Genomic DNA, 22,232 nt, shown 5'->3' with positions numbered 1-22,232 from the left:
CCTGGTTCTCCAACCAGTGAAAGTAACCAGCAGGAAATCGAACAACTCCCGCTCCCTCATCAGGATGCCGGGCCATCACCGTAACCCATCGTATCAACTTTGGCTCCCGAGGTGGCCCAACCGGAACAGTGAGATGCTGAGGGATAAGCATCAGAACTCTCTCTAGGGCAAAGCTCACAACTAAAGGCCCATATCCAAAGGTCTTTAGTTGCCCGTTCTTTACCCTAGTCAGTTGGCCCTTCATGTTGGCCAACACAGCATCGCACCAGTTGAAAATGGTGCCTCGGTAGCAATCTATCGCCATCCGCATTTGGGACCCGGTGGCATGGCAATGTGCAAGGCAGCTGCGCCGTAGAGTCTGGTAACTATAAAGGCAATTACCATAAGTTCAGGCAGGGATATATATTTGATTTCTATCCCTTTCTCATGGTTCTGATTGTTGCACCACTCTAGTCAGAGACTAACAAGGGATTGGCCACCCGACCTAGTCCCGAACAGAGACAGTTGCTCACCCCTATTAGGCAAGCCAGTGAGAAAATATATGTCAGAGGGCTCTATCGCGAGCTGGTGCCCTCCGATGTAAAAGCATTGTTCCTGGACGTTCCACCTTTCAACCAGCCACTCTAAGAATGGCACCTGGGCCCTCATGCCAGGTATGGCCCAGTACTTGTAGAGACCGCATGCCTTCAAAGCATCAATGGAGGGTTGATGATCTATTGCGGCCAAATCGACATCTTCGTGTTCTCTTTCGCGCCAATCTAGCATGGTGGGCAACCTGCACACCAAAAAACAGTGATTAGAATTCATTAGATCAAATTTGGATGGTTGGGTTTTGAGTTTGGGGTTTGGAAATCCGCTTTGCGCGGAGTACGCACCCCATGTTCAGAAACAGAGCGGCGGTACGCAGCTGTTCTGAAGGCGGCCTGCGTACTCCGACCTTTTTCCCATATACGAAAAAGTCGGGGTACGCAGGTCGCCCATGGGGCACCTGCGTACCCCGAAAGGCGTATCCCAAAACCCCAAACCCTCTAAAAAATCAAACTAAACCTTGAAATGAAATTCTAAACGGATGAAATTGAAGAGGAGGATGTTGTGGAATACCTGAAAGAGACGACGTTCGATTCTGACGGTTGGATTCTCCGCAAAGTCCACGGGAAGTTTCTTGTCAAAAGCCCTTTTCTCTCCCTCAACAGTAAAATGGTAAAAATGACATGGTAAAAAGTCTTTTTATAGGTTTTTTGGATAAATGAATGCTAGGTTTGTTTATTTTTCACCATAAAGAGATATTTTTCAATGTATTTTTGCCTATCTTAAACAGGTATGAGTAATGTGTTGTTTTTGTGCAGGACAAAAGGAACTTTAAGGTAAACTATCATTTTTCACGAACCAAGAAATCAGAGTCATCTTTTAAGCCCTTTTCTGACTCCTAAAACATGAAAAGATTGCCGAGCATTTCTTTTACACTCGTTAAAACGGAATTAAAAGATGGTCCCCTTATAGCCATTTTCTGACCGTAAAAACAGGAAAAGATTGCCGAGTTTTTGTCGTTTCAAACTCGATACTGGAAATAAAACGACGTGTCCTTGATCGCTTTTTACTTTTCAGGTCAGAAGCACTAATCATGAAAGTACTCCTTGGTCGCAAGATCAAGCAGTTCTCTCAGATATTATTTTATACTTTTTCGGGCTTGAGGGACACAAATTTACGAAAAAGTTCAACCCTGGAGTCTTCTTTAGTTTTTTCAGACTCTCTAAAATTGAAAAACGCCGAGTTTCTCCTATACTGGACTCGTTAAAATTTCACAGTAAAGGACCTGTTCGATTACAAACAGGAACGAACCACTCCTTCTTAGGGTTCAAATTTAAACTAAGTTGGACTCATCCGAAGGATGAGCTTATAATCAAGCATATGTTATCCTCCTCAAGCTTGTAAAAAATAAAGAGGTACTTGCCAGAAATGGTGGGGGAAAAGAGAGAAGAATGAACCTATTTGTTATCCTTTGTCACAAAAAAAAACCTTATTACCACTCTTGAACACGACACTTTTCATTCACCTGGGTTGGGAAATCCTTTGTCTTGAAGTTGATTAAACCACTTTGAAAGTCTTCAACCGTTTCTGGGTATTAACTTTGGGTCAATCGTCGCCAAGCCATCTGTCGTGTCGTTATGTGTTCAAGAGGTCTCTGCAAATAAACCATTCACATGCAAAATACTTGTCATCCATTTTGACCATCACTGAGTCAGTCCTTACAGCAATATTTCTTCAACTTGAACTATGATTTCGTGTTGTGGGCTTGCCTGCAACGGGTCGCTTTTTATCGACATCAGCACATTATCTAGAGAGATGACTTAGAAATCGTCAGTACCTTGAAGTCTGCATGCATCAATGGCAGGTTTCTCGCCTTTGACGACAGTTTGCATCATTGACTTTCGATCGAAGGATTCCATGACCTGTTCGACATCGACTTATTCATTCACATATCATGGATTGTATTGGGTACTTTGAGAACCATTGACATCACTGGTGGTCTCTCTCACACTTGTTAACAGTTTACATCATTGACTGGTAATCAAGTGGTTTCTACCATGTTCGACATCAACTCATTTATTCGCATGGATAGAATCGTACCAATTCGGAAAGTAGAAATGAAGACCCTGGATCTAGTTTCCACCATCTAGACTGCGAGGAGTTTTGTGTTCATTGTATAAAGTAGACTAACTATAAACAGATGGTTGCGTCCATACTGTGTCTACACGAGTCTATGATTATGATGTACTGCAAAATCATTCCTGTATCAGAGCAGTAGTTAGATTGTTAGTTAAAGTTTTCGATCTGAGTATGGGAATGCCTACCTCAGCGATGATATCGTCTTATATATGTATTTTGTGTTAAATATTTGCAGGTTCTGACCAGGCTCTCCACAAGATAATCCTTGAAATGATAAAGTACTTCACCCTTCCTAGATGTTTTGAAACCCTAAATCTACTTCAGGCTTCGCACTTTATGGGGCAATCTGTTACACTAAAAAATGTCACCATGACTATTTATAGTTTGTATGGCTCCATCACCTGTCATACTATCCTCCTTGGCAAGTCTCATGCCTCTGCTGTCCATTTCAAACTCAAAGAAAGAGAGAAAAGTCATTTAAAGTCAAGTTATCTCTGGTACGCAGTTTCTCTCAGCCTTACCTGCGGGTACGCAATCCAAGTTCACAATACCTGCGTACTTGTACGCTCTGTCTGTAAAGCAATGGGTGCGTACTCCTGTAAAGGTCAATAAGCGCAAGTTTCACTCCAAAAAAGTTACTTGTGGTTATTTCTAGAGCATTCTAGAGGCTTGTTTGACGTGTATGGAGCACCTCCAGATAGTTCATGTATCCCTATGGAAGAGGAACTTATCCCATCAAGAGGGGAGCTAACCCACCCAAGGAGGGGCTTATCCCATTGATAGTGGACCTGATTAACTTCCTCTACAGCACTATAAATACATGCATTGGACCAGAGGGAGGGGAGGTTGAAAGCTGAAAATTCCTAAGGGTAGATGCTGCTGAGATTAGGACTTCCTTGTAGAAGCTTGTGAGGAGAGATTGTCATCCTTTCTTGTTTCATTTGGAAGTGGGTGAGCTGATCAAAGTAAAGGAAAACTCTTGTGGACCCTGGGAGGAACTTGCACAACACCAAGGCTCAGGTTGTAATGGTTTCTTTTGTTACCTTTTAATACAAATAAGTCCATTATTCTCAACAATTTGTTATTTATGAGTTGTTTCATATACTCCTTGGTCTATATGTTAAATGTGTTTTATTTTATGTGATATTCAGGTGCTATTTAATCGTTTGATTGTTAGTGAATGCAGGTTTCGAAGAGAAGGAGGAGCTCATCCGGATCAACGAAGCTGGACTACTACAACAACGTTGGGTTAAAGGTAAGATCTAAAGCACTTGATTTCTCATAGTATAAATGCATATTTAGAGAAGGATTGCTCCTATTTGTCTTGTTTGTCACTAGAAAGTCTTAGGCTTCTAGGGAGGTCGGTTGTGTCCGCACCGTCGACTCTTTCCGTGTGACAGTCACCGAAGAGCAAGTCATTGCTCGTGCGCAATATTTAGACTTGATTTATACTCAGTCTAGCACGCTCTACGATAAAATACCTGACGCTCCTAGACCGGAATTCTCAGTTCCTCCTCCTCCTAAATCAAACAATGACTCTCATGTCGGTGATGGCGTGATTGGCGCAATAGACACGAAATCGACAAAGGCTACATCTAAAAAGGCCCGTAAGATTTCTAGTCAAAATGCAAATGAGGAACTTCTTGCCTCGGAAGTAAATGCCGTGTCGACCGACAAGGGCAAACAATTGAAGCAACCAGGGGGCAAGAAGAAAAAGAAAGGGAGAAAAGAGAAGCAGGATGAGTCATCTCCTGAAAAACCTTCTACAAACCCTTCTGGGAAAAGGAAACCCCCTGCGGGGTGTCATATATGCGATGAGGATCATTGGACGAGAGATTTTCCACATAAAGTTGAAGTTAAGAAACTCTTTAAGAGTTCAAAAACCTCAGCAGTATTGACTGATCCGTTTCCAAACCCGGGAACCAAACTGGTTGCTAATCAAAATGCTTCCCGATCCCAAGTGCTTATGTTGTCTATCTCAGAGAAGCAAAATGATGCTTTGACAAGGAATAAAGATCACGGGAATCCATAGTTGTTGAATAACAAGGCTAATGAACAACCTAGTAGTTCGACAACAACTTTGATCGAAGTTGTGCCACCCATCATTCCTGAACCAATGATAAAGTCGCCAAAGGGAGTAGTACACAAATCGACATTTAATCCTCGTGCAAAAGTAGCACAGAATTATAATATAGTAGAGGACCTAGCCCAATCGCCGTCCGCTATGTCGACACTTGAGGTACTGCAAAATTGCCCCTCCCAAAAGCAAGCTTTATTATCAGCAATAGGTGGGATTGACCCAATGGATTCCAATCTTGCGGCCTTTGATCATAAAGGATATGACCCTCCATTACCGGCTCAGCTAGCTTTCCTTATTCAAGTGAAAGCCCTCAACAAAACTGTTCATTGAACAATTATTGATGAGGGGGCATATACATGTATTATGTCGATGAGTTGCTGGAAAAATTTAGGCTCACCACCCTTGTCAAGATCGTCAATGACATTAAAAGCATTTGATGGACGATCATACACTCCATACGGAATTTTAAGTAACTTGCAAGTTGAACTGGGGGGCAAAATAGTAGAAATTGATGTTGAGGTTATCCATGAAAACCTCGATTACAACATCCTACTGGGAAGGCCCTGGATATATGCCATGGCCGCAGTTGTGTCGACCTACTTCAGGAAGATTTCATTTCCCTTTCAAGGAATAATTACAATCGTCGACCAACAAACATTTCTCCCCAATAGTTCACAAGTTACAGGAATCATTCCAATGGTCCATGGAAGCAATCATTCACTTCAAAATATTGGAGTAGGCCTCCTAAAAGACCCTACCTTAATGGGTACTTTTGCCCTACCACCTCCGAGCAATTTGACGGAAGTGGCCACAGTGGAAACTTGCAATATGAAATCTTCTATATCTAATGGATTCGGAAGATTCCTAAACATTTTTTCAGCATGGATCATCGCCATTTTAGAAATATTGTAGCAATCAATTTTCTTGGTTTGGGGGGCAAACCCAAATCAACGCTTATCGAGTGTTTGGATAGATAGGTCTAAGGAATATGTCACCTCTTCAGATACTTGGTGTTGTGGGGAAAAATGCCTATGCAGGACGATCCTATCCACCTAAGGTGTGACAGTGCCTTAGCAACAAACAGAGACAGCTATTCTGGTTTCTTCCTTTATGAAATGTGAAAGAGGGGAGATTAATGGACTTACTGGTGTCTTCCGTTTGTCCCTCGATCTAGATCCTCTTCTCTTTGGGTGTTCACAGCTACTTGCCTCCTCGCTCGCCCAAGAGAACAGCTACTTGATTCCTGCGAGATCACAAGAGAACAGCTACTTGCGACAAGAGAACAGCTACTTGCGACAAGAGAAGAACACAACACAAAGGCAGATATTCATATTCACATATGATTCGGGATTAGAAGTAAATCAAACACACTAATGCAATCATACATCAAAGATACACCAGTATATAGGAGAAAACCAAGATAGCTTTATTGATAAATAACAAGGTTCAGGAAGAGATACAACCCAGAGGGCTCCAATCCAGCATCTCCTTCCCAGCAGAATGGAATTCCTATCTTCACCTCCCTTCAAAGCATTAAGCACCCAATGATTCCAGTCTCAAACTAACAGCAATTCTTTGCAATAACAAAATTCCAGCCTCAAGATCTCATGGAGGAGAGATCTATATATAGATGTTTTGGAGAGAGGATGAGTCATCTTGAGATGTGACTAGTGTCCTCTCCCTCTGTCAGTTCTTGATTCCACTTGGAGGTTTGGAACCTCTTACTCATCACTAGTCGAATTCCCTGAGGCAAGTGTCATTTTGGAAGCTTCCTGAGCATTGACACCTTGAGGAATGAGTCTGCCACATGTCCAATCTCGCTCAGCGCAGGTAGCCAGTGTTGGAGTTGACATTCAGTGCAGGTAGCCAGTGTAGCAGCTGACATTCAGCGCAGATAGTCAGTGGAGCAGTTGACATGATCCTGAATTGACTTGTTTTTGAGCAGTTTCAGGTGGAGAACTTTTGTGAATTGTTGTGGTTTGTTAGCCTTGTTCCTCTAGGGGTAGGAACAACATGTTTAGGGACTTTGGATCCCTTAGATTATTGAAATTTCATGCTTAGTGTTGCAAGGCACAAAAATGTCTATAACAGTTGCCCCCTAAAGTATGAGGCCGTTTATTGGGTGAAATGCTTTATCCAGGAGGGTCCGAAGTTCATCCATTTGCTAGGAGGAGACCTGTAATAAGATACAATACAATACATTATGATTCATACTACGTTCATGATCTAGCTGAGGCGGGCATTCCCATGCTCAGCTTTATAAATTCATTTTTTGTACATAGAACAGACAATTGTCTGATGGTAGACTTATAATTTTGGTGAAATTATCATCCTTTGAGTAGGATGATCATCTGCTGCAATGATGTACATGTCAAATGTCTTTATCTTTCCTGAATATATATCGCAGCCCGGATGGATGAAACTAGATCCGGGGTCTTCAAACTCGTTCTATCTTCACTCTAAGTACAAGTCGATCCATGTGAGAATTGTTCTGAAGTCGAACATGGAAAGACATCGCTTGATTACCGGTCAGTGATGTAAACCGTTAACAAGCGCGAGAGGAATCACCGATAATGATAATGACCCTCAAGGTACTGCAGTACAATTCACGTGGTGTGAATAAAGGACTTGGCGTTGAACACCACGCAAAATCTTCTGGTCGAAGGTCATTGATGTATACCTATTGCCGGAAGTGAGAAACTTGCCATTGAGGCATGCAAGCTTCAAAGTACTGAAGGGGTTGTTCCTAGATCAACTTCTTGGATAATGAGCTGATGTCGACAAGAAGCGATCCATCAAAGGAGGGCCTTAATGAATCCCACATCAGTGACACGGAACGGAGCTAATGATTTTAATGGAGGTGAAAACGATCTGTGACATATGATTCAGGGTGGCGGTCATGAATGGATGAAGGATAATGTATGGCAGTGGATGGGACCTGGTTGACTCTTTCTGAACGACTTCTCTTGAACATATGGCGACACTGATGCGATGGATCGGTAGCATTACCCCGAATATGGATGGTATGGCGAGACCATGGTGATGTGACCGGTGAATGAAACAACCCAACACGATTGTGGTACGGAGGAAAAGTGTCATGTTCAAGAGCGACCTGCTACCATCAAAGTTCTCTTTAGTTTTCTCCTAATTTTTCCCCAGTCATTGTTGACCAGTACCTCTTTATTTTTGTCAAGCTTGAGGAGGATAACATATGCTTTTTCTATAACCTGCCCTTCGGGCAAGCCCATCGCTATGTTTTAACGAGCCTAGCGATAGTGAAACTCGTTCTCGTCTAAAGACAATTTTGTCGCTATTTAGTGATTTTAACGAGTCTAACGACAAGGATAACTCGATCCTTTTCATTTTTAGAGAGTATGAAAAGGTACATAAAGTTAACTCCAACATTCCTTTTTCGTCATCTAATCCCTTAAGTAGGAAAAAGTATAAAACAATACAGAAGGGATGAGTTTTCGATAGTTTTAACGAGCCGAACAAAACAAGTGCTCGATCTTTTTGTGCAATAATCCCTCAGGTCCAAAAAGATTAAAATCTAGAGGAGGGATAGCTCTTCCGATCGCTTTAACGAGCTGGAAGGCCAAAACTCGGCAATCTTTTCATATTTTACGAGTCAGTTGAAAAGAGCTTAAAGAAGACTCGTCTTTTGAGGAACGAGTGATGAACAGGGTTAGCAGCTGATTCCAGGTACAGGTTGGAATTTTCCAATCACGGCAGTGTCACAAGGATGGCTAGGTGAAATCACTCTTCACAGTTGTTCCTCAAAATGGGTAAACAATCATATGGGGGTGAACGATCGGCCAAATGAAAAGTGGAGGTGATGGTGCAAACACGACCAAGGCTTTTAATGGCTGATAAGGTTACATACACAATGGTTATTTACCGGAAGATCGTTCATTTTTTAACGAGCTTGAATGCGGAAAAACATTGCTCAATCTTATGTTTATTTTTTAACGAGCATGAACTATGTGCTAAAACTGCTCGGATCTTGCGTTTATTTTTTAACGAGCATGAACTTTATGCTAAAACTGCTCGTATCTTGCGTTTATTTTTTAACGAGCATGAACTTTATGCTAAAACTGCTCGTTGATAAGTTTGCATGCCCCCAGCATAATAACGCAAATCGAGGTGCATGCCTCCCCAAGCTTCATTGCATTCAACTCAGTCGTTGGAATGAAGGTTTACCTTTGAGATTTGAAAAGGGGATTTGTTTCATTTTTTAATGAGGTTGACACAGTAAAAGAACTATCCTCATGACTCCTTGTTTCATTTTTTAACGAGGTTGACACGAGATAAGAACCGTCCTCGGAGTCCAAATCCATTAGATATAGAAGGTTTCATATTCCACTGTGGCCACTTCCGCCAGATTACTCGGAGGGGGTAGGGCAAAAGTACCCATTAAGGCAGGGTCTTTTAGGAGACCTACTCCGATATTTTGGAGTGTATGATCGCTTCCATGAATCATTGGAATGCTTCCAGTAACTTGAGAACCATTGGGGAGAAAGTTTTGCTGATCGACGATTGTAATCCCTCCTTGAAAGGGAAATGCAACCTTTCTGAAATAGGTCGACACAACAGCTGCCATGGCATATATCCATGGTCTCCCTAGTAGGATGTTGTAATCAAGATTCCCATCTATGACTTCAACATCTATTTCTACTGTTTTCCCTCCTAGTTCAACTTTCAAGTTATTTAGGATACCATATGGGGTATATGTCCTTCCGTCAAATGCTTTTAACGTCGTCGCAGACCATGACAAGGTTGGAGATCCTAAAGTTTTCCAGCAACTCATCGACATAATGCATGTAGATGCCCCCTCATCAATAATTGTTCGATGAACAGTTTTGTTGAGGGCTTTCACTTGAATAAGGAAAGCTAGTTGAGCTGGTAACTGAGGGTCATATCCTTTATGATCAAAGGCCACAAGATTGGAATCCATTGGGTCAATCCCACGTATTGTTGATAATAAAGCTTGCTCTTGGGAGAAGCAATTTTGCGGTACCTCAAGTGTCTACATAGCGGACGACGATTGGGCGAGGTCCTCTATTATATTATAATTCTGTGCTATTTTTGCACGAGGATTAAATGTCGATTTGTGCACTACTCCCTTTGGCGACTTTATCATTTGTTCAGGAATGATGGGTGGCACAACTTTGGTTAAAGTTGTTGTCAAGCTACTAGGTTGTTCATTAGACTTGTTGTTCGACAACTTTGGATTCTTGTAATCTTTATTCCTCATCAAAGCATCATTTTGCTGCTTTGATATAGACAACATAAGCACTTGGGATCGGGAAGCATTTTGATTAGCAACCAGTTCGGTTCCCGGGTTTGGAAACGGATCAGTCAACATAGCTGAGGTTTTCGAACTCTTAAAGAATCATTTAAGCTTAGCTTTGTATGGACAATCTGTTGTCCAATTATCCTCATCGCATATATGACACCCCGCAGGGGGTTTCCTTTTTCTCCCTTTCTTTTTCTTCTTGCCCCCTGGTTTATTCAGTTGTTTGCCCTTGTCGTCCGACACGGCACTTACTTCCGAGGCAAGAAGTTCCTCATTTTCATTTTGACCGGAAATCTTACGGGCCTTTTTAGATATAGCCTTTGTCGATTTCATGTCTGTTGCGCCAATCCCACCATCGCCGGCATGAGAGTCATTGTTTGATTTAGGAGGAGGAGGAATTGAGAATTCCAGTCTAGGGGCATCAGGTATTTTGTCGTAGAGCGTGCCGGACTGAGTGTAAACCAAGTCCAGATATTGCGCACGAGCGATGACTTGCTCTTCCGTTACGACTCCCCCCTTTGCCACATCTTCCATGATGGTAGGAAGTAATGACTTGATAAACCATTCAGCTAATAGCTGATCGGGAGCATACGTTTTTACCATCCTACGATGATGTCACCACTCATGTACATGATCAGATATGTGAGTGGCTGTTGTCTGTTTGAAGTTGGTTAGGAGTCCTGTTCCCGTTTCATACCTTATGGGTAATTGAAAATGGGTTAAGAAAGTCGTGGCTAGGGTACTGAAGTTGTCGAATGAAGCTCTAGGAAATTCGATATACCATTTTTTTTCTGGACCAGTTAACGTCCTCTGAAAAAGGCGAAGCCTAATCGAATCATCATTTAGGGTGTTTGATGAACACCACAGATGAAAGGTCATCACATGATTCGACGGATCTTCACCCGGATTTCCATTAAATTTAGGAATATCTGATGGAATTTTATGCAGAATCGCTGGCCACCAAGGGGCATAAGCAATTGGATCATTCGCCAGCCGGTTTAGATATGGTAATTCTAGAGTTGCTGCATAGGGCAACTGTTGATTCAGGCTAGGCGAAGCATACCCAGGATAAGATGGAATCGCCTGAGCAGTGGGTCTTTGCATACCAACATAATGTATTTGATGCTGGCAACTTTGACAAGGTTGATGGGCATAACCATTATAATATGGTTGTTGGTAACCGCTTTGTAAATGCGATTGCCCATTAATTACAAAGACTTGTTGCTCAGGTCCTCGATATGATTGCTGGAATGGGGGTTGATGAGTTTGAACCAGCTCTGGTTGTTGGACCATTTGTTGTTGTCCAATACTGGATGATTGACCAAGATGAGGAGTCATAGTACTTGTTTGAGCCTGAGTCGCTCCAGATAAAGAGGCACTAACCGAAGGTTGTGATTGAGTTGTCGAGACAAGAGGCTGTTGTATGGAAACCTGAGAAACTTGGGGTTGACATACAACAGGTAGTGCTTGTACTTGCGACACAATCACCATACTAGGTATAGTGGCAACATTCGACACAGGGTGGACTGGTTGCATTGAATATGCAACCCTTGGTTGCTGAGGTAGTATCGGTACCCATTCGCTGGATGTAATTCCATTTTGACCTGAACTTTGTTGTAAACTCCCATATGGTTGTTCTCCAGGGGGGAACAATGAAAAGGCATACTGCCCTCCATATGGTGGCAATCCAGTACTTAAAGGGTAGATTGGCCTTTGAAGACACATTGGATCAATTTGTTGAGTTTCAACATAAGAAATACCAGATGATAATCCGGATGAAGAAATAGGAACTAACCATGTCGTCGAAACAGTCTCTGATTGGACTCCAGCTTGTTGTTGACAATTTGCCGGGACAAATGGTATACCAGCAAACATCGTTGGAGTAGCAGTAGAAGGCTCTGCCGCTGCTGTGTCAGATGACACAGTCCTGGATGTCGACGGTTGTTCAGACATATTTAGTCTATCCAAAAGATTTCCTAGCGATTCTACAAGAACTTTGTAATGAAGGTAGACTAACTTCGAAGATCAACGAGGGAAAGGTGATGATTATTCTATTTAAAATAAATTTTAACGACGCTTGGACACAACTTGCTTTTTCAATTTTAAAGAGTCAAGAAAAAGCTAAAGATGACTCTAGTCTCCTTCGATGTTTTAACGAGCCCGAATTGACAAATGCTCGGATGGAATTTTTCTGTTATAGAGTCTGAAAAAGGCCAAAAGAAACTACTCTGGAGTTCTAGGCAGAGGGTGTGCCAAACTTTTCGCAAAACCGCAGAATACTTTTTAAGGTACGGGCGGTCGATCTTCCTGAATGTTGTGTTCAGTGCATTGCGATCAGTAGGGCGGCCGACACGGCTTCCTAAGGATAAAGGATATATGCCTATAGGGGTCTCCCAATATATACGCGACGGTATGTGGGAGCACAATCCGTACTAGCGCTATCGTCCCTCAGGAGGAATCACCCACCTTCCACAAGATCGACAGTCACTAGGCTTAACGACGCCGGAACACGTCTCTAGCCTAGACCTCTATGTTGTGCGTTATGTTGCAAAGCGTTATTAGGTTCATTCAATTTATTTTAAGTTTATATTTTTTAGAAGTTTGCCTTTCAGGATCACCACGAGATGTATGGTACAATTCCTAAATGCAGTCTAAGATGATAAGCAAGCTTTATTATCTTTTCAACTTTGAAAATCCTAGCTACTAAGGGAAAATAAAGACACCATCTTTTCTCAAAGAGCAATCAGCACACTCTAATGCACTCTTCCTAAATCAAGCATGCAAACTTATCAAAATGCAAATGCACAATGCAGGTGTTTGTTTTCCGCTTTCTTAATATTGATGCCTACAAAGAAAGCTTTATGTACAACTTTGAATTTTCTTTTAAATGAAAAATACAAACAAGTTTACTTTTTTCGAAATCAACAAGGGTAGAAGAGATTACAACACTTTGCGACTTTCGAAATGAACACTTGTTTCGACACTTAAAAGAGACAAACTCAAACCAATAAGCAAAAGCAAATGATAATCAACTGTAAACAGCCAGTGAACTCTCTCCTAAGATCACAGTCAATCAGATTTGAATCAAGGGCTACAGGATGATTATTTCACTCATGCAAAGGAAAACTGTAAATGACGCCACAAACACATAAAAACACTCACAGTCTTTTTGTACAAAAGGAGGCGGAATCTAAGCAAAGAAAAGGAGTTATCAGACTGGTACCTATGCTGGTTAAAGGCTGCAAAAAACAGAGATCAAAACAGGGCAACAGAGAGCAGAGAACCCCAGCTGCACAAGGCCAAACTGGTTCAGCGCAACCTCAACACTGTGGGTTTGACATTCAGCGCAGGTAGCCTTCACGGGACCTGCGTTGAAATGTAGACTGCCTTCACAGCAGTTGCGCTGAAGGAGAAACTCTCGTTTCTCCTGGGTTCTGGGTCACAAATTGCTCAAAAATCAATAGTTTCAGGCCAAATCAGAAACAGAAGCAAGGTATAATCAAAGGGATGCTTTGAGAGGGTACTAAGATCTATCACAAAGGATCACCAAATCATTTTTGAGTCCATTTTTCAGATCATAGACAAAATCCAGTGTAGGATCAAGGCAGCAACTGTCTACTTTGCAGAAGCAGTTTGATTGTTGCTGTTGAGTCTATGAAACAAACAATGATGTAAACACAAATAAAATGACTAAAACAAATCTTCCCCAGTGGATTCACCAATTTGTTGTGGGGAAAAATGCCTATGCAGGACGATCCTATCCACCTAAGGTGTGACAGTGCCTTAGCAACAAACAGAGACAGCTATTCTGGTTTCTTCCTTTATGAAATATGAAAGAGGGGAGATCAATGGACTTACCGGTGTCTTCCGTTTGTCCCTCGATCTAGATCCTCTTCTCTTTGGGTGTTCACAGCTACTTGCCTCCTCGCTCGCCCAAGAGAACAACTACTTGCGACAAGAGAAGAACACAACACAAAGGCAGATATTCATATTCATAAATGATTCAGGATTAGAAGTAAATCAAATACACTAATGCAATCATACATCAAAGATACACCAGTATATAGGAGAAAACCAAGATAGCTTTATTGATAAATAACAAGGTTCAGGAAGAGATACAACCCAAAGGGCTCCAATCCAGCATCTCCTTCCCAGCAGAATGGAATTCCTATCTTCACCTCCCTTCAAAGCATTAAGCACCCAATGATTGCAGTCTCAAACTAACAGCAAATCTTTGCAATAACAAAATTCCAGCCTCAAGATCTCATGGAGGAGAGATCTATATATAGATGTTTTGGAGAGAGGATGAGTCAGCTTGAGATGTGACTAGTGTCCCCTCCCTCTGTCAGTTCTTGATTCCACTTGGAGGTTTGGAACCTCTTACTCATCAGCAGTCGAATTCCCTGAGGCAAGTGTCATTTTGGAAGCTTTTCCTGAGCATTGACACCTTGAGGAATGAGTCTGCCACATGTCCAATCTCGCTCAGTGCAGGTAGCTAGTGTTGGAGTTGACATTCAGCGCAGGTAGCCAGTGTAGCAGTTGAAATTCAGCGCAGATAGTCAGTGGAGCAGTTGACATGATCCTGAATTGACTTGTTTTTTAGCAGTTTCAGGTGGAGAACTTTTGTGAATTGCTGTGGTTTGTTAGCCTTCTTCCTCTAGGGGTAGGAACAACATGTTTAGGGACTTTGGATCCCTTAGATTATTGACATTTCATGCTTAGTGCTGCAAGGCACAAAAATGTCTATAACACTTGGTCGCATGTACATTCTACAGACGAAGGAATCATTCAATAAATGACGATAGGAGAGGCACCATGGGAAGATTACCACCATCGCTCCCATCTTCTGGATTACCACGAAGATTATTCCAGTAACCTTTATCATCCTTCAGTTTTTGATTTTCTATCAAATACTGTAAATATGGTGGATTTCGAGGATGTTTCTTATCTCGTGTCGACCTCGTTAAAAAATGAAACAAGGAGTCATGAGGATAGTTCTTTTACTGTGCCAACCTCATTAAAAAATGAAACAAATCCCCTTTCCAAATCTCAAAGGTAAACCTTCATTCCAACCACCGAGTTGAATGTAATAAAGCTTGGGGGGCATGCACCTTGATTTGCGTTATTATGCTGGGGACATGCAAACTTATCACGAGCAGTGTTACTGCAGGGTTCAAGCTCGTTAAAAAATAAACACAAGTCATGAGCAAATGTTTCCCCCCGCGTTTAAGCTCATTAAAAAATGAACTGTTTCCCGGTAAATCATCATCGTGAATGTAGTACTTCAGCCTTTAAAATCCTTGGTCATGTTCTCATCATCACCTCTACTTTGTATTGGCCAATCATTCACCTCCATTTGATTGTTTACCCCTTTTTGAGGAACAACTGCGAAGAGTGATCTCACTAGCCATCCTTGTAACATTGCCGTGATTGGAAAATTCCAAACCTTACCTGGAATCAACTGCTACCCATTTTATCACTCGTTCCTCAAAAGACGAGTCTCCTTTAAGCTCTTTTCAACTGACTCGTAAAATATGAAAAGATTGCCGAGCCATTGGCCTCTCCAGCTCGTTAAAGGGACAGGAGGTGCTATCTCTCCTCTAGATTTTAATCTTTTTGGACCTGAGAGATTATTACACAAAAGTATAAAGCGCTTGTTTTGTTCGGCTCATTAAAAGTATCGAAAATTCATCCCTTTTGTATTGTTTTATACTTTTTTGGACTTAAGGGATTAGATGATGAAAAAGGAATTTTGGAGTTACCTTTATGTTCCTTTTCAGACTCTCTAAAATTGAAAAGGACCGAGTTATCTTTGTCGTTAAGCTCATTAAAATTTTAATAGCGACAAACTTGTCTATAGACGAGAACGAGTTTCACTATCGCTAGGCTCGTTAAAACATAGAGATGGGTTTGCCCGAAGGGCAAATTATAGAACAAGCATATGTTATCCTCCTTAAGCTTGACAAAAATAAAGAGGTACTGGTCAGCAATGACTGGGGAAAATTGGGAAGAAAGCTTGAAGAAACTTTGTTGGTAGCAAGTTGCTCTTGAACATGACACTTCCACTCCGTGTCCGAGTCAGGTTGGGTTGTTTCATTCACCGGTCACATCACCATGGTCACATCATACCATCCACATTTGGGGTTAATGCTACCAATCCATCACATAAGTGTCACCGATATGTTCAAGAGAAGTCATTCAGAGAGTTTACCTGTGTCTCACCCGCTACCATACATTTATACTCCATTCTTTCATGACCGCCACCCTGAACCTTATATCACCAGATCGTTTTCACCTCCATTAAAATCATTTGCTCCGTTCTGTGTCATTGATGTGGGATTCATTAAGGCCCTCCTATGATGGATCACTTCTTGTCGACATCAGCTCATTATCCAAGAAGTTGATCTAGGAACACCCCATTCAGTACTTTGAAGCTTGTGTGCCTCAATGGCAAGTTTCTCACTTCCGGCGACAGGTTTACATCAATGGCCTTCGACCGAAATATTTTGCATGGTGTTCGACGCCAAGTCCTTTATTCACACCACGTGAATTGTACTGCAGTACCTTGAGGGTCATTATCATTATTGGTGATTCCTCTCGCGCTTGTTAATAGTTTACATCATTGGCTGGTAATCAAGCGATGTCTTTCCATGTTCGACTTCAGAACATTTCTCACATGGATCGACTTGTACTTCGAGTGAAGATCGAACGAGATTGAAGACCCCGGATCTAGTTTCATCCGTCCGAGCTGTGATATATATTCAGGGAAATAAAGACATTAAATGTACATCATTGCTGCACAGATAATAATCCACTCAAAAGGATGATGGCTCTATCAGAATCATCAGTCTACACTCAGACGATTGTCTGTCCTATGTACATGAAAATGAATTTATAAAGCTGAGCATGGGAATGCCCGCCTCAGCCAGATCATGAAAATATTATGAAGATAATGTATTGTATTGTATCTTATTACAGGTCTCCTCTCAGCATTGAAAGAACTTCGGATCCTCATAATAAAGCATTTCACCTGACATCAAAAGATTAGCGACCTCATGCTTTAGGGGGCAACTGTTATAGACATTTTTGGGCCCTACAACCCCAAGCACGAAATGTCCATAAACCAAGGGCTCCTAAGTCCCTAAAAGTGTTGTTCTAACCCCGAAAGGAACAAGGTCAATAGATTACAGCTTCTCCCAAAAGTTCTCCATGAAAAAACTACTCAGAATTGGTCAAAACAGGATCTATCAGCTGCTCCACTGGCTAAGTGTGTTGCATCTCACCTAAATACACTGTGTGGGTGCGTTGCATTTCAAAAATCCCTTCTGTGGGGTGTGATGGGCGAGAAATGACAAATGGCGGTGTCATTCCGTGAGGTGGAGAGGCAATGGAAGCTTCCAGAATCTTCTCCTGTGACACTTGCCTCACTGAATTCGACCAAGGATGAGTAAGAGATCATCAATCTCCAAGTGGAAGCAAGAACTATCATAAGGAAGACACTAATCAAATCATGAGCTGACTCATCTCCATTACAAATATCTATATATGGATCCCTCATCCCAGAGATCCAGAGGCTGGAATTTTGCATATTGTAAGGAATTGTTGTTGGTTTCTTGAGACAAACATCAGATTGTTGGGTGATCTAAGCTTTGTTTGAGGTGAAGAGGGGCTTCTTTGTTGGGAGGTTGATGCTGCATCAGAACAACTGGTTGTAACTCCTCTTGGCTCTTTTCTTGTTTAGCAATAAAAGCTATTCAAGTTTTCCTCCATGCTTTTGTGTCATTGATGCTTGCTACATTTGTATGGTCAATTTACATCTGATCCTAGATTGTTTATGATTATAGATCCATGTCTTTGTATAGTGCTATGCTTCTGTGATCTTACAGGTACTTTGTGAAGCTGGGCATGCAAGGGAGCAGGTAGCTGAAGACTATCAAAGAAGAGAGGGATCAAATCAGGAGATTAGCGCAAGACAGAGGTTGGTCTTTCTGTTCCTCTCTATCTATAATTCATAAAGGAAAAACGAAAGTAGCTTTTCTCTGTTTGTTTCTAAGGCAGCTGTCACACCTTAGTGGGATAGAGCAGTTCTATATAGACACTTTTCGTTGTAACACCTGTGTACTGGTATAAGTCTGCACCAGTACAAGATTGTAAATAGATTTTCTTATTATTAAAAGAAGACAGAGACGACAGCAGCAGGTGGTTTTTACCCACATTGGGTTTCCACCTTATATCTTGGTGTTCATGTGTGTTTCTTGTGTGTGATGCTTTATTCTGCTTTTACTACACTATCTAATAAATCTCTGATACACTGGTTAAAATTCAATGCATGATAAATTGGGTAAATCTAAAGTTCTCTGCATATACGCTGGTTGCCTTAAGTATAGTCACGTATACACACAAGTTCACTTAGCTGAAGTAGCACATACAAATCTGTTTGGGAAATTAAATTATTGATCTGATAATACTGATTCGCCCCCCCTGTCTCAGTATTATTTCCAACATGGTCTCCTTTATCAACTTTCTAATGCCCTCCATCACAACCATATCCTTGGACTAAGAATTGGAGAGGAAATTCCCTAGATCCTGTAGAAATTTTGAATAATATGACACTTATTCACAAATATTATCTAGATTATACACTATTGCATAATACATGCATAATACATAACCTCCTCTACGTTGATCATCAATTTTGCAGTATTAAAAACAATGAAACATCAATCGCATGCGCACATTAACACATTATGTAACCCGGGGAAAGCATACAGCTGAAAACCCCACACTATCTGTATATTATATTGATTGAGAACATGTAACAATACATAGTACAATACTCCTCACAAGTACTCAGTACTATCTCCACCTGTTACACCCAAACCAGCTCAGATATGATGCCTCAAATCTCCTCCACTGTTTGCCTGCCTCCACTGTGCAATCCTGCAAGAGAATAATGATGAATGGCTGAAGCAAACTCGTATTTCCTTGGCTGAACCACGCAATCCTCATTGGCATTACTCAATCCTATTGATTGTGCAAGATCTCATGCACAACTACAGTCACAACTGATAGCAATCTCAACCTCTAACACCTGTCTCCACTGAACTGTCCATGCACTGAGTTAACTGATGTATTCTTTAGTTTCTTTATGAGTTAAAAATTAGTGAATTAATTTAACAATTAACTCACATCACTCATCACTAGTGTATTCTGCAGTTAGACTAAATATAACTAGTTTAGCCAAGTCCAACTGAACACAACTCCATCAACTCCACAATCAACTCCACCAAACTCAACCACATGAGTTATAAATGAATTCCACCATGCAATAGCTCAACTGACTCATAAGAAAAGCGTATTTCCTTCTGATAGCTTCATTTGCCACATCTGTAGCTCAAACTGAAGTGCTCCAAGAGGATAAGATAATGTTTATAGTCCAAATATTATTATGAGCTAATAATATTCAATTGTTCTATTTTTAGCCTAGCAGTCTAAAAATAGAAACCGTCCATATGTCTAAAAATAGAAGTCCATCTATTTTTACCAACATGACCAATCATTCACAAATAGCATCCTGCAACTCATAGACCATGATCCATATGTCTAAAAATAGACATAGTCTAAAAATAGGCTTTGCGCCAAAAATAGCCTGCGGGCCCACTTAGTGAAGGCGACTCCTTTCCACTAACCTCCATCATCTATTTGCATTCTCAAAATTCCCTCTCAAAAAGATATGGATTATCGGCAACCCCTATCTTGCCTCGGTGGTATTCGAATTTGCTCCTGGTGAGCGCCTTCATCAAGATATCAGCATCCTCATCCTCCGTTGGAATGTATGAAAGTAACAAGATTCTCCGCTGCACAATCTCTGATATGATGGTACTTGATGTCAATGTGCTTAGATCTATCATGAAATACTGGATTAGCCGAGAGTTTAATGCAACTCTGGTTATCACAATAAATCACAAAAGGCTCCAAGTGAGAACCGAACAACCCGACCAAGATCTTCCTCATCCATATAGCCTCGCATGCAGCCAAACTTGTTGCCATATACTTAGCCTCTGCTAAACTGAGTGCCACGGATATCTGCTTCCTGCTGTACCAAGAAACTGTTGTCGACCTGATACTGAAGACCCTTACAGATGCGCTCTTTCTGTCCGTTGGGCTCCCTTCCCAATCTGCATCCGTGAAGCCACATAGCTTCACCTCATCCTCCTATCTGTACCACAATCCATATCCCGATGTGCCTCTGAGATAACGAAATACATGCTTGCCTCCCTTCCAGAAGAGCTTGGTTGGCTTAACCATAGCTTGTGAAAGCTGGTTAACAGCATAGCATATATCGGGTCGTGTATTGACCAGATACATAAGCGACCCCACCAATTGTTGATAAACAGTGGCATCCACTACTTCTGCTAAAGTAGCATCCTCCTTCCTCCAACCTCCAGGAAGAGGAGTATCAACAGGCTTGCAGCCATGCATGTTGAAATTCTCCAGTATCTCCCGAGCATACTTACCCTGAGAAACAAATAGTCCATCACTGTGCTGCCAAATTTCCAATCCCATGAAATAATGAAGGAGGCCCAAGTCCTGTTGGCATTATGAGACAAGTATTGTCCTTGATGGCAAATCACACTGATGACAAATCATAGTGCAGAAGGATAGCAGCAAGGAATTGATGGTCAGTCTACAAGTATGAAGAAAAATATATACACGTTGGTTCACTATATACCAAGTCGCGTATACAAGCAGGTTCACTATATACCAAGTCGCGTATACAAGCAGGTTCACTATATACCAAGTCGCGTATACGCAGGTTCGTTATATACCAAGTCGCATGTACACGCTGGTTGGCTTCAGTAAAAGCGCGTGTATGTGGAAAACTTATCTTTGGTCCATGGCGGTTATTCCTTGGAAGTTGTGCCTATGGTTTTGGACCTTGGTGTCTCGACGGACGTGTTGATCCCTAGTTTTGAAGTTGATGGTATTGGATTTCTATGGTTTTGGCCCTTGGTATTGAAAAAGGCCTAAGGCTATATAAGGAGAAGGAAATCATTAGGCAAGTGTATCTCAAAAGTCTTGAATATATGATGAAGTATTAGATCCAGTATGCAGGTTATTGGTTGATGATGTATTGCTTGATCTAAGCTAAGGAGAGATCTCATCGGTTTATGGAGAACAAGATCTAAGGAGAGATCGGGATCAAATGGTTTGAAATGAACTATCTTTATATGGTTGATTATGCGTATTTCTAGATCTGCATACTGACGCAATGTTATGTTCTGGGTATAACTCATGTCTGGTACAGCTGCAAGTTATGAAAAATTATTTTTAGATCTATATGCAGGTTGTCTTCGGTAAAACCGCGTGTATACGCGGGTTGCCTTCATTGAAGTAGCGTATATCTTTTGGAGCTTGATTTTTGGGTTGCAGCTGGGTCTGACTGTTATTGCAGAGTTCTGTAGTCTGCTCTGTGTTCTGGTGACTGGGTTTGACAGGGTTTCAGTGGTTCAGTGATTGTTGGTTGTTTTGTAATCTGCTATGAAAGTTGAATGAATTGTGGTCTTCAGATTGTAATGTTGTGCTTCAGGAATATCCAGTCTGAAAATGTATGAAAGGTGGTACCTGAAAGAAAGAAGATTGTAGGCCAGCACCTACGTACTAGTATCTTAGCTAGTACACGAGCAAAGGGGATTGGAGCTCCCTTCCAAGGAAGTTTGGAGAACGAGAGAAGGTTGTAGCCTTCTGCAGGTTGTAGCCTGCGTACTGGTATAAGGCTGCACCAGTACAAAAGATTGTAAACTGAAGTTTCATATTAAAGAAAGATAGAGACGACTTGCAGCAGGTGGTTTTCACCCACATTGGGTTTCCACCTTATATCATGGTGTTCATGTGTGTGGTTTTTGTGTGATGATCTGTTCTGTTATACTGCACCTGTTTTACTATCATGGTTAATAATGTCCTGATGCATTTACTGAAGATAAACTACTGAATCATAAGTTTTCTTGTTATACGCTGGTTTCTTTAGACACAGTAGCGTGTACACGCTGTTTTACTTAACTGAAGTAGCGTATATGTTTCTGAGCATAAAATGAAAAAGTTTTTCTGATAATACTGATTCACCCCCCCTCTCAGTATTATTTCCAACAATTGGTATCAGAGCAGGTCCTTCAGAGAAGCTTGATCGCT

This window comes from Pinus tabuliformis, chromosome 5_1, assembly GCF_031772625.1.
Source record: "Pinus tabuliformis cultivar Carrire ecotype Pingquan chromosome 5_1, CPIR1, whole genome shotgun sequence".
NCBI lineage: Eukaryota > Viridiplantae > Streptophyta > Pinopsida > Pinales > Pinaceae > Pinus > Pinus tabuliformis.
The sequence above is the reverse complement of the archived record's forward strand: the minus strand, read 5'-3'. Positions refer to the sequence as shown.